Raw genomic sequence first — 14,332 nt, 5'->3', positions numbered from 1 at the left:
TTCGTAGAAGTAGAATTACTAAGCTTAAGTCTTACAAACTTTTAACATCTTGAAAACATTACTAACTGGCATTTTCAAATAATTAATTATATTATGATTTTGATGTAAAATATCAAGAGTAAGTCAAGCAAAAAAGAATTGTTTATTATCAGGAGACACGGGAGTTTCTTGGCACTCACAGAAAAGAAGGAAGTCAGGCCATAGAGAGAGACTGAATAGAAAATGAGGGCACACCTCTCTCGGACTCTCCTACCTGCTTTTTTTTTTTTTTTTTTTTTTTTTTTGTCTCACACTTTTTTCCTTCTCTATAGAACAGCCTAGGCTGATTCTCCATCAATGGTCACCTCAAAAATCTCCAGATCATGCCTTAAACTTTCAAGGAGGCAAAGAGACTATCTTGTAGCTTCTCAGTCGACATTTATGATAATTTTTTTTTTTTTTTAGAGTCTCACTCTGTCACCCAGGCTGGAGTGCAATGGCGTAATCTTGGCTCACTGCAACCTCTGCCTCCCATGTTCAAGAGATTCTTCTGCCTCAGCCTCCCAAGTAGCTGGGATTACAGGTGCTTGCCACCATACCTGGCTAATTTTTGTATTTTTCGTAGAGATGGGGTTTCACCATGTTGGCCAGGCTGGTCTCGAATTCCTGACCTCAAATGATCCACCCGCCTCAGCCTCCCAAAGTGCTGGGATTACAGATGTGAGCCATGCGCTGGGCTGAGAGAAATATTCTTATTGGCTATAACTTTTTGGTAAGTTCCAGAAGTATAAAGATGGTTCCCAGTGGTCCACACTTATGAATGGGTAGGATTGTCCTGGATACATTCAGATGTTTGTAGACAAGGAGGGATAGAACATTGTCTTGAAAGACACCCTTAAGATATGACTGATGCTCTTATACCATCTTACACTAGCATTAGTGGTGTAAAATTCACAATTGTCTGTCATTCTCATTGTTAGTAATAACGTGTAAATACATATGCCTTATTAATCTGATAGGATAATATTTTAATATTTTAATCTGCATTTTTGATTGCTAATATGCTCTGTTTTCATATTTATATTTGCTATCTGTATTTATCATTTTGTTAATTAACAGATTCTATATTTTATCCTTTTATTTAAAGGCCATTCAGTTTTATTATCCATTTGTGTCTTTTACAAATACACTGAAAATTTTAATTTTCATTGCTCTGATGATTGTATGATTAAAATTTTCTTAATGTCTCATCTTTTAAATTTATGTTGGACCTTGGTATACATAGTATTTTATGTAAGACCTAAACATGTGGTTCATTTTTTGAGTGCATTTTTAATGATTTCAGACTTGAAAACTTGACCTTATCCAAAGGCTTATTTATTTATTTTTACTTTTGTTTTGTTATTTTGGCACCTTAAGAAATTTTCTATTGACATTTAAGCTGCCATATTCTGTATGTTTCTAGAGCTCATTTACAATCACTTAGATAATGATGAAAATTGTAGCTCAATTTGAAAACTACCAGATAAATAAGAAGAAAATTCTACTTCAATCTAAGATGATAAAAAAAAATATGCAGAAAAGAAGTCTTCGCCAGGTGTTTTTGGCCTGATTTATTCACTGTATTTCCTCTTAAATTAAGGAAAGGATTGATTTTTTTAAATACTGTGAGTTTCAAAAAAAAATCATATTTTGAGAAAAATATATATAACCTCGGAAAAAATCCTATGTCATTCTAATATAAAGACACATGCACATGTATGTTTATTGCAGTACTTTTCACAATAGCAAAGACTTGGAACCAACCCAAATGCCCATCAATGATAGACTGGATTAAGAACATGTGGCACATATACACCATGGAATACTATCCAGCCATAAAAAAGAATGAGTTGATGTCCTTTGCAGGGATATGGATGAAGCTGGAAACCCATCGTTCTCAGCAAACTAACACAGGAACAGAAAACCAAAGACCGCATGCTCTCACTCCTAAGTGGGAGGTGAACAATGAGAACACATGGACACAGGGAGGGAAACCTCATATACCAGGGCCTGTCTGGGGGTGGGGGCTAGTGGAGGGATAGCATTAGGAGAAATATCTAATGTAGATGACGGGTTGATGGGTGCGGCAAACCACCAGAGCACGTGTATACCTATTTAACAAACCTGCACCTTCTGCACATGTATCCCAGAACTTAAAGTATAATTTAAAAAAAATAGCTGGGCGCGGTGGCTCATGCCTGTAATCCCAGCACTTTGGCAGACCGAGGAGGGCAGATCACCTGAGGTAAGGAGTTCGAGACCAGCCTGGCCAACATGGCAAAACCCCATCTCTACTAAAAATTCAAAAATTAGTCAGGCGTGGTGGCAGGCTGTAATTCCAGCTACTCGGGAGGCTGAGGCAGGCAGAATCACTTGAACTCGGGAGGCGGAGGTTGCAGTGAGCCAAGGTGGGGCCATTGCACTCCAGTCTGGGCGACAGAGCAAGACTCTGTCTCAAGAAAGAAAAGAAAAGAAAAGAAAACAGAAAAATATGTAACCCCAGAAAAAATTCTATTAAGAATTAATATTCAAATCTAATTATCTCTGGGTTATATATAAAATTAAAACCTCTTTTCCTCTTTTTTTCATCTTTATGTTTTCTAATTTTTCTACTTTTTTTTGTGAGTTCAGAAGCAGTATATATATTCAGCATGGAGATAGATTCTGTAATTAAACTGTCTGTCTATAAACCCAAGCTTTATACCTTAGTAGCTATACATTGATGGACAAGTAACTTTACCCTTTAGTGTTTTGGGTTATTTTATCTGTAATATGGAGATAATAGTAATATTAAACCCACTTACAACCATGCCTGGCATGTAATAAGCTTTCAATAAATGTTAGCAATTACTAATTGCAAAACTTTTTAACTATTATGCATAGTTAGTCTATGTGCTTTATATGTATTATCTCATTTTATTTTCACATTAACCTAGTGATATAGGCACTAGTTTACGGACTGGGAAACTGAGACACAGGATAAATTCTTACCAAAGGTCATTCAGTAAGTGGTGAAGCTGGTGTAGTAATATAAGCCACTTAAAGCCTGAGCAAGCTACCTAATACTGTCCTCTATTATATAAGGAAAATCTATATAGATATTGAGATTTGTCTAAGTCTAGTTCTGTATCTCATCTATATATCTTCATATGTAGACTTTTTGTTTGTCACATAGATTCAGAGAGAAAACATGGAAAGAAAACTGATTCTCAAAGATGTGATGATCTTTTCAACTGTATCTTAGTACCATCCTGTATTAGTATTGCGCTATAGTACATGAATGATATGGGCATTATTCCTTGCAGAGCAATGGACTGGAAATGCTGAATAACTTAACCCCATTCAATAATGTGTTCAATTGATGCTAATAATTGTTATCTCCACCAACTTGCAATTCAAATTACTTTGAACTGATTACAAGTTGTGGATAATTCATACACACACACATATGCACACGCACACATGTGATATAAAGACAAAGGAATCAAGATGGGGGCTTCCGTTACGATAAGAAAGTGAAAATGAATCTAAATTAATTTATTCAGTTAGCTTAAGTGGCAATAAAATGTCGTATTTCCACAACTCATAGCCTTTGAAAAGATGATAAGTTTTACTCAAAGTAGTTTATTAAGGAAAAGATTACTCAGCCATGGTTTAAAAAGGGACTCTGTCACACTGGAAGCAGACATTATTTAAGGCACATATCAGTCATGCATGCCGTGTTGGGCTCTTTATTTGATAGTGAAAACAACAGTGAATGTACACATTATGTAGATTGCCCTTGCTTAAATTATTTTATATACAGAAATCAAGGTTCTTTATTGCCCAAGGAAGAGATAATGTTGACGGTTTGCAACCTTGCTGAAGATGAATGCTCTCTTAATGCTGTCTAAAGGGTAAACTTGTAACTTATGGCAAATAAACGTCAAGGTGAGATGCTGACTTAGAAATGATGCTGGCCCATAAGGGCTATCTCCCTGTTGTACTATAGCTCAGGGGTAGATTTATCATTTGTCTCACTTAAATAGATCCAGCCTTGTCCAAACAATATACCACTGTGTCCGAGTTAATTTAGTTGGAAAATCTCTTTGCTCTGAGTTTTCTTAGACCACATTAATAGATAATGCATAGAGGTACATTTTAGAGTGTGTAAATCTGTCACAAGAGATATGTTTGCTATTGCACTTGAATAAGAAGTCAGATTTTCATTCCTTATGCCCATGATGTAAATAAAAGAAAAAATGATTAGCTCTTTAGTAGTCTTACTGGGTGACACAAGGATATCATATGGTGTAATAAGAAATGAATACAGAACATTGCAAATTAAATGACATTGTGCTGAGTGAGTCTGCCACCTTTTTTCATTTAGGCATCTCTAAAGATGAAAGAAGCAGAATGCTTTCTTAGTTACTGCAATAAGATTATTTAATTATAATCATCTGGCTATGGCTTAGTTCATGACACAAGATAATCTAATGTACGGATTGCAGAAGGGAGACGAGGTAAACAGGGGTACAAAGCGGGAAGAAGAAAGGTGTTTCATTTCCTCTGATGGAGATCAAAAGATATATTTGATTATTTGGGATTTCCCAGTGTTTTGTTTTGTTTTTGAGGGGGCCTGGACTATGTTAACTAAATTTCAGCCTGTCAGGATTGTTTAAGGAACACTTAGTCATGTCTCTATAATCCACAAAATTTGGTAAAACAATTTCATAAAAGTGAAGGTAGGCAAAACTTAGCCTAGATCACGATGAAGAATTAGAAGGCTTTCAGAAGACAGATTCATCCCATGTTCTGCTTTAAGATTATCTATTCTACCATAAATTGTTTATACTATTTCTGCCTATCCTTGTTTATTTTTTAACTACTATGTTTCAAAGTATAATTTATGCAGTCTTCTTTTTCCCTACCTAATATGCAGAAATGTAATGGGCAAATGAAGTGTTTATAAATTTTTGTTTCTTCCATCGAGAAACTGGGTATCCAATAAATTAAATTTTCATAAATCATTGTTATTCTGAATCACAAAGGAAAGTAGATGTGGCTGAATCTTGATTTATGATTAAAGCAGGAAAAAAGTGAGTGGTTTGACGGATGTGTGAGAAATAAATGGCAGCATAACTAAATGAATTGAAAAATCCCAGTGACTGGGGGACATTACGTAGTGCTTAAGGCTGTTCCTGGCATGTAGGCATAGGAATGTAGTACTCTTTTTGATTATTTAGTGATTAATTATTTAGTAATTAAGAATGCAGTACTCTTTAGTGAAAAGAAAATTGTTTCTTTTACAATAAGATTGTTCTTTCTGAATTCGAAATCAAAACCAGATTCAGTTAATGTTTATTGAACATCTACTTTGTGACATATTTGTACAATGCACTTTAAAATACATTGTTATTCTATCATATGCTATTTAAATTGTTATAATTTTAGTGCTTTCCGAGTCATCTGCTCATCTCTGTCCTATGGTTTCACAACACTGTTGGAGAGATTATTGTTTGTAAATTTGTCATTTACCTTTTTATTGGTTTAAAAACAACACATTCCTATATGTTTCTTATAGTGTTACTATCACAGAAATATTCAATATTGTGGTTTATATTCAATATTCTAGTTTATATTTAATTCAAAAATCATAATCTTCCCGCATACTTTTTTATCAAGTACTAGGATTCTTTCAGTGCAGGAACTGAACAATTATTGTGCAACTAAATGTAGTGATAAACTCAAGTTTAATTCTTAAGTGTCATGCTGAGCAAGTGAAATCTGCTGTCCTCTATGCAGGGGAAAATGGAGAGAACAGATTAAAGAAAATTTATATGAGAATACTTTTTCTTATGTCCCAAATAGCAATGAAATATGCATGTATATGTGTAGGTATGAATATATATGTGTATATATATGTGCATGCATGTGTGTGTATATATGTGTGTGTATATGATTAATTGCTGTCTAGATAATAAAGCTCTGAATAAAACAAATATAATTACATTACTTTTGACAGGAGCCTGGAAGTTTAATTAAGAAAAATTGAAAGATTCAATAACGGGTAAATAAAATTATAATTTCTCTCATTGAGACACCTGCCTTATACTACACTGATTCTGCAAATGAAAATTGCTATGTTGTGCCCTGCAGGAACTGTCTCTGCAGCTAAAGCTGTTCTTCTCACAGTTCTCAGAGAACGCGTAGGATGTAAACAAAGTGCTTTGACAGAATTTTTAAAAAACTAGGTTAGTTAAATTCTGAATTTTAAAGGATGATAAATAATCAATCTGAGTAAAACAGCTGACCTGAAAATGTTTGTAGACAATATATTTAAATGCATAAAATAAATTAAATCAATGACATTGATATTATTAAGATACTACAGATAAGCGAACATTAAAAAGTGAGTTTTCATGAAGTCAGGTAAGGAACTGTAAAGTCAGAACTGACTAGAATCTTCTAATTACTTCATCCTATGAAGTAAGATTATTTTTAAGTACATTACATGCTATAATAAATAGTTATTATTTTTCTAATGAAAAATTGAAAAACTGATTCAGAAGTTACAAATGATTAATAGTTAAAATGTTGATAATATTTACAAAATATAAAAACACATGACAGTGTTTTCTAAAATACATTCTCTCTTAATAAGCCTATGTATTGACTAGTTAATACACAGTGAAATAAACATGTACCTTAACTTGTCTTACTTTAACTCTATATACTTTCAAGGGATTAAATAGACTAGAGAGGGTGAGGGGAAAGAAAAGGATAAGGAAGAGAAGAGGGGGTCCAGGGGAGAAAGGTGCAGAGACTGAGAAAGATTGACCATATACCATAAATCTAAAAGACCCATGTGTGTGTCATGGTAGGTAGGAACATGCACATGTTACATATACAGGAGAAAATAGTGTTCATGTTTCATATGTGCCATAAGCAAAAGAAAAATATACCATATAGAAAATTCAGTTTATTGTAACAGAGATGGTACAAAGGAAAATATCATAAAGGATTTTGGTTTTGTATTCTTAAATTATTACTTGTAGTATCTGCTTTATTTGCGCTTGATATTCGTAATTTGGAGAGAAAAATTAGGGAGATGGGAAGGATGAAAATAAAATGCATAGAACAAGTTCTTAGGATTAGTCAATTACGCAAGTTTGTAAAGCTAACTACAAAATTCTAGTTTAAAAATGACTAGTAATGAGAACAAAAGTTCTTTAGAGTTCATGGGGGTTTTGTAATGTTTTAATTGCTTCTTTTGTGTTGAAGAACAAAGTACAAATCATAATGATGTTGAGAAACGATGACCAAATGGAGATTAACGTGAAAGCACTCAGAAAATCCTTTTCATTTTTATTCATACCTGAACTTTGGGCACATACTTCTGTTTAATGAATATTGATGCGATAGACAGAAAAACATCATCTGTTCAAACATAGTCGGTAGTTTAAGGTTTCATTTTTCTATCAAACATCTTGCAGACCAAGTGATTTCATCAACATATTCAAATCAAAGCCTAGCACTTATTAAAGGTCACTTGTAATACTTTGAAACACAAGACAGAGAAGACAAGATTTTAACCTAAAAACATTATAATGGAGTTTTTTCTAATAAAGTGGTAATTAATATTTCATGTTTATAATAATTCATTAAATTCTACTAATAATTTCAAAATCATTTATACAAATCTCATTGTAAACATTTAGTTTCTGATGTAAATGTTTTTAAAATGAGTAGGAAAAAATGTTATTTAATAAATGGTACTGTGACACCTGGCTTACATTGAAAAACATTTTGAGCTTCAGTTCTGACAATATATTATATAAACACACATAGACTAAAATGTATTTTATAAAAATGAAGTTACACAAGTAGAATTTATAGGAGATTATTTCATCTCATCTTGAAAATTGACCTGTAAAGAAAAAAATAAGGATTCGTTTTGGAAAAGTCATATAGATTTGTATATATATATAATATATATATATATTATATATATATAAATGTCTATACACTAAAATCACCATAAACATAATAATTTTAACACTTTCAGCTCTGAAAAAATAACAGTCTTATTAATGGAGAAAATGTTCTGCCACAAGTAGGAATGATGTATAAAATAAAGTTTTTAAATGTATAACTGAGCTCACATACACACACAAAAGAAACCACAAAGAAAAGGGGAAAAAAGAAGAAAAAAGAGAATGAGAAATCTTCAGATATCAGGGAAAAGGGGGGTAAATATGTTGGTGAATCTATGCCACACCTGGCTTACTGGTGTGGTAGAACAAATGCCTCGCTTAGCAATAGTTAGCGACTTGGGTTTTAGTCGCACATTTAATGAACAGGAAACAAAGGCATGGATCCATAAAAGGCAAACAATTGGATTCTAGACAGCTCAATTACTACATCATCTTCTAAAGCCTGCACTGTCGCTGGAAAAAAGAATTAGAGAAAAAGTATCTGCTAACAGAGAAAAAGAAAGATGACAAAAAAAAAAAAAACCCACCAAGAAAAAGCTTATCTCCGCCTGGGCTGCTGGTGAAAACAAACAAACAAAAAAAAACACAAAAGCTTCCCTTGATACTTTTTCTAGAAAAGAGGTATTTTTCACTCTAAGAAATAATCATAAAAACTATTCCTGTGAGAGTCATAGTCATGTTCTTTTGACAACTGCAAGGACTCACTCATAATGCTAAGTACCGGGGATTCACAAAGCTGCACAATCACCATCACTACTGAAAATAAAGCTCATGACTAAAAAGGAAAAATGACATGAGTAAGAAATCCACCATGAGCAAGAGTGTAAAACCAACAAAGACTGAGCAGCCCAAGAACTTGAGCTAATGTAAATATTATTCAAAATAAACTATAAAATAAATAAGGACTAAAAGAAAAACTGGAAGCTGTAAGAAAAGAATAGGCACTAAAGTAAAGAACACTACATTTAAAAACAAACCAACTTGAAAATATAGAAATGAAAATAAAATAAGTGAAATGAAAAACTCTGTAGACAGCATAAACAGATATAACTGAAGAAATAATGTAAAAAATTCTATTTATATTTGTGGGAATAATTTACAACAAAGTACAAAGAAATAAAGAAATTTGAAATAAGCTAGAAAATTTAAGAGATGGTATAACATGAGGTCTATTATATTATGAATAGGAATTCTAGAAAAAGAACATAAAATCTGGGAGGAGCAATATTCAAATAAGTGATGGCAAAGAAATTTCTAGATTTCCTGACAGATAATGTTCAGATTCAAGAACAGTAGGCCCCAAGCAAATCACAAAATACCCCAAAGAGCCAAAGCAATCTCAAGTAAAAAGAATAAAGCTGAAGGCATCAAACTATCTGACTTTAAAATATATCGCTAGGTCATAGTAACCAAAGCAGCATGGTATTAGCACAAAAACAGACATATAGACCAATAGAACATAATAGAGAATCTAGAAATAAATGCATGTATTTGCAGCTAATAGATACTTGACAAAGGTGCCAAGAACATCCAATGGGCAAAAGACAGTCTCTTCAATAAATAGTGCTGGAAAAATTGGATATCTATATGCAGATGAATAAAACAAGACCCCTATCTCTCACCATATGCAAAAATCAACTCAAGATGGATTAAATATTTAAACATAAGACCTGAAACTATAAAACTACTAGAAGAAAACAGGGAAAATACTTCAGAACAATGGTCTAGGCAAAGATTTTACAGCTATGACCTCAAAAGCACAAGCAACAAGAACAAAAATAGACAAATAGGACTATATGAAACATAAAAAGCTTCTGCATGCAAAAGAAACATTCAGTAGAGTGAATAGGTATCCTGCTGAATTTAAGAAAATGTTTGCAAATTATTTATCCAACATGGGACTAATATCCAGAATATACAAGGAATTTGAACAACTCAACAGTCAAAAAAGTGGACAAAGGGCATGAATAATTTCTCAAAAGAAAACATACAAATGGCCAACAAGTATGATATGTTTTGTCTGTGTCCCCACTGAAATCTCAATTCGATTTGTATCTCCCAGAATTCCCAAGTGTCGTGGGAGGGAACAAGGGGAGGTATTTGAATCATGGCGGCCGGTCTTTCCCATGCTATTCTGGTGATAGTGAATAAGTCTCACTAGATCTGATGTTTTACCAGGGGTTTCCGCTTTTGCTTCTTCCTCATTTTCTCTTGCCACTGCCATGTAAGATGAGCCTTTCACCTCCCCTCATCATTCTGAGGCCTCTGCAGCCATGTGGAACTGTAAGTCCAATTAAATCTTTTTTTGTGTTCCCAGTTTTGGGTATGTCTTTATCAGTAATGTGAAAATGAACTAATACAAGGTATATAAAAAAATGCTCAACATCACCAATCATCAGGGAAATGCAAATCAAAACCACAATGAGATATAATATTACCACAGTTATAATGGTTATTATTTAAAAGACAAAACAACAGATGCTGGCAAGGATGGAAAGAGAACTGTTTCATCATTGGTGGGAATGTAAATTTGTACAACCACTATGGAAAACAATATGAAGATTCCTCAAAAATCTAAAAATAGAACCACCATATGACCCAGCAATCCCATTACTGAGTATTTATTCAAAGGAAAAAAAAAAGTATATCAAAGGGATATCAGCACTTACATGTTTCTCGTAGCACTATTCACAATAACAACAATACAAAATCAATCCAAGTATCCATCAATGGGTGAATAAATAAAGAAAATGGGGTATATGTTCACAATGGATGACCATTTGACCACAAGAAGGACATCTTGTCATTTGCAGCAACATGAATGGAACTGAGGGTCATTATATTAAGTGAAAAAATTCAGGCACAGAAAGACAAATAATGCATGTTCTCATTCATATGTCGGAGCTAAAATAATTCATCTCATGGAGGTAGGGAATAGAATGATAGATACTAGAGGCTGTGAAGAGTGTGTGGGTAGAGGAGTGGATGAAGAGAGATTGGTCAGTGAATATAAAGTTAGATGATTTTTTTTTTTTTGAGACAGAGCTTCACACTGTTGCCCAAGCTGGAATGCAGTGGCACAATCTCAGCTCCACCTCCCAGGTTCAAGTGATTCTCATGCTTCAGTCTCCTGAGTAGCTGGGATTACAGGTGCCAACCACCATGCCCGGCTAATTTTTTCTGTTTTTAGTAGAGATGAGGTTTCATCAGGTTGGCCACGCTGATCTCAAACTCCTGGCCTCAAGTGATCTTCCTGCCTCGGCCTCCCAAAGTGGTGGGATTACCAGGCATGACCCACTGCACCCGGCCTCAAAGAAATAAGTTCTAATGTTCAATAGCAGAGTAGGGTGACTATGGTTGGCAACGATGTATTGTATATGAAAGTGGCTAGAAGAGAGACCTTGAAATGTTCCCATTACACAGAAACACTAAATACTCAAGGTGATGGTTACCTTAAATACCCTGACTTGATCATTATATTAATACATTATATTAATACATTCTAAGCATGTAACAAATACTCACATTTACCCATAAAAATGTAAAATATAATGGATCACTTAAAAAAGAAAAATCTGGGCTTGGCACAGTGGCTCATCCCTGTAATCCCAGTACTTTTGGAGGCTGATGTGGGTGGATCACTTCAGGTCAGGAGTTAGAGACCAGCCTGGCCAACATGGTGAAACCCCGTCTCGACTAAAAATACAAAAATTAGCCAGGTGTGGTGGCAAACATCTGTAGTCCCAGCTACTTCGGAGGCTTGGGCAGGAGAATGGCTTGAACTTGGGAGGCTGAGGTTGCAGTGAGCTGAGATCATGCCATCACACTCTAGTCTGGGCGACAGAGCAAAGCTCTGTCTCAAAAAAATAAATAAATAAATATAAAAAAGGAAAATCTAAGCAATAAACAAAGTCAACAACTATTAAATCTGGTGCTAAATATGTCAATGTCTGAGTTTTTTATACATTAGGAATACAATACAATTGAAAATAAATTAAGATATAAAATACAGTTAATAACAAATTAAAGTATGTTCATGTCCTACTATGTGTCAGGTAGTTTTAGGCCCTGGAGATATAACAAGGAAGGAAACCCTGACAAAGCATACACATAGTCATTAAACAATATAAACAATATTCTGTTATACTAATACTCAAAGGAATAAAAATTATAATAACAATAAGATATGATTGATCATATATTAAGATTGAAAGAATAAAAAAGATAACAAATTGAAAATGTTATTCTCATAACTCTGTGTAGAAATGTAATCTGTATTACATTTCTTATAAGTATCACATGCTAACTGTGATTGCACCACTGGAGCTACAAATTGGTATTACATATCTATACATCTATTTAGCATCATCATCAATATAATGATGAATCTCAAAGTGTTAATGTAGTGTTCTTGCCCATAGAAATGTATCATAAATATTTAGAGATGCCAACACATATTTCTGTGTAAGTGTTTTCATAAAATTATTATTTTCTTAATAAGAAATGAAAAAGTCAGATGATAGGGGAATGTTCAAATAAATAATAGTATTTACATATGAGGAATTCAATGCAGCAGTGGAAAAAATGTTTTAAAATAATATTTAATGGAATAGGCAGTAAATCTCATTATAGAAATATAAACAAAGCAAGATAAAGAAGAGCTTTCATAGAGATTTTTGACAAGTACTCTGAACCACGTTAATAGTTTAAAATTTTGTAAATAAACACTAGAATTCTTAGAAACTTTATTTTTTCTTTTCTAAAATGATGATAAAATAGATATGAAAATTCAACAATTATATCAATCAATCAACATAAAATAAAAATTTCAGTTTTCTGGTGAATCAGGATATTATTCTAGAAATTGCTATTCTCCACATCTTCTTCACCTGGAATGCAAAACAAACAAAACAAAATGAAACAACAAACAAAAGAAAACAACTCTAAGGAATTGACATTTTGGGATGACTTAATGGGTTGTTTCTTATTTGTTTGTCTGTTTTTTGTCATCTGGCTCTATTGTCTTTACCAAGTGAATTCAGTCTTAGTTGATCAAACAATCCACTTCATGTCACAGTATTGAGCATAAAGTAAATTACCTTATTTATCAGGTAATTTATCAATTTATCAATTTTGATTTTTTTATGGAAAACTTTTTAAAAGGGCTTTCTGATTTAAGGAGAAGTTTATGAATCGTTTAAGTAAGAATGTAAGATTCGAAGGGGAATACTTAGAATAGAGGAAAAGCATTGAGGGGAACCATAAATATCCAGATATGGTGTGATGATGGCCTGAACTGGGAGATGGAGGGCTGACAGTGGGCAACAGGAAAGGCAAATAATGGAACATATTTGTACTAGATCACACTATCCATACATTTAAGTTAAAACCCATATATAAAAAGAGATACAAACTAATGGCAATTGGAGAAGGCTTAGAATAAACAGTGTTTTATATGTCCTAGGAATTCCAGAATTTCATTCTTAAAATTGAAATATGCTAAAACACTCGTACAACATGCCTATATTTATTTACCAAACATTTTTGCAAGTGTATTCCAGAGGTATTTCAATTATACCTTTCAATAGATAAAATATCAGTTCTACAAAACTATTTCTTCCACAGAGAAATACTTTTGAAGAAATGAAAATAATTAAGTTTTTCAGTAATTAATTACTAAACACACACAACATACTATGTACATTCTTGGTTGGGAGAGAAGCAGAGATGCATAAGATATTGTCCCTGCTTGAGTTTAGGATGTTTTTTAACCATCAAGAAATACTATTTCCTTCATTGTTGCTGGAAAAGTTTATTTCATTGTTTTGGAGAAATTGAACTGGTCTAAAGAGACCTGGAATAAGAGTTCTTCCTCAGTGCTCATATAGCCAGTCTAATTTCGGCACTGTTACTCTTTCACAGCCAGATTCTCACATCTTCAATAGAATCGCTTAACACTGAGTTGAAAGACACCTTAGAGATCATGTAGTCCAACTTGCTAATCAGTTAATAAAATAACTTAAGAAGGCTTTATTGAGATCCAACCACATAAGACACTATAAGACAGTAGGGCTATACATACAGGCCCTACTAAGAAGAAGCTCATGATTTTGAGAGAGTCCTAACCTCAAAACTAAACAATGCAACAAGGCAAGACTATAATATAATTACATACATCACACCTAAGGATTACTGAGAAAAGAGTAATTCATTTGCATTTACAAGTGTGGTCAAGGAGGGTGTGAGCAAACTGTGGAAGATTTAATAACATACTAGGTAGGTGACATTTTAGCTAGATATTGAGATATTAATATACCAATAAAAGAAACAAAAAG

The sequence above is a fragment of the Pongo pygmaeus genome, chromosome 2, assembly GCF_028885625.2.
Source record: "Pongo pygmaeus isolate AG05252 chromosome 2, NHGRI_mPonPyg2-v2.0_pri, whole genome shotgun sequence".
In the NCBI taxonomy this organism is placed as follows: domain Eukaryota; kingdom Metazoa; phylum Chordata; class Mammalia; order Primates; family Hominidae; genus Pongo; species Pongo pygmaeus.
Note: the sequence above shows the minus strand (reverse complement) of the source record.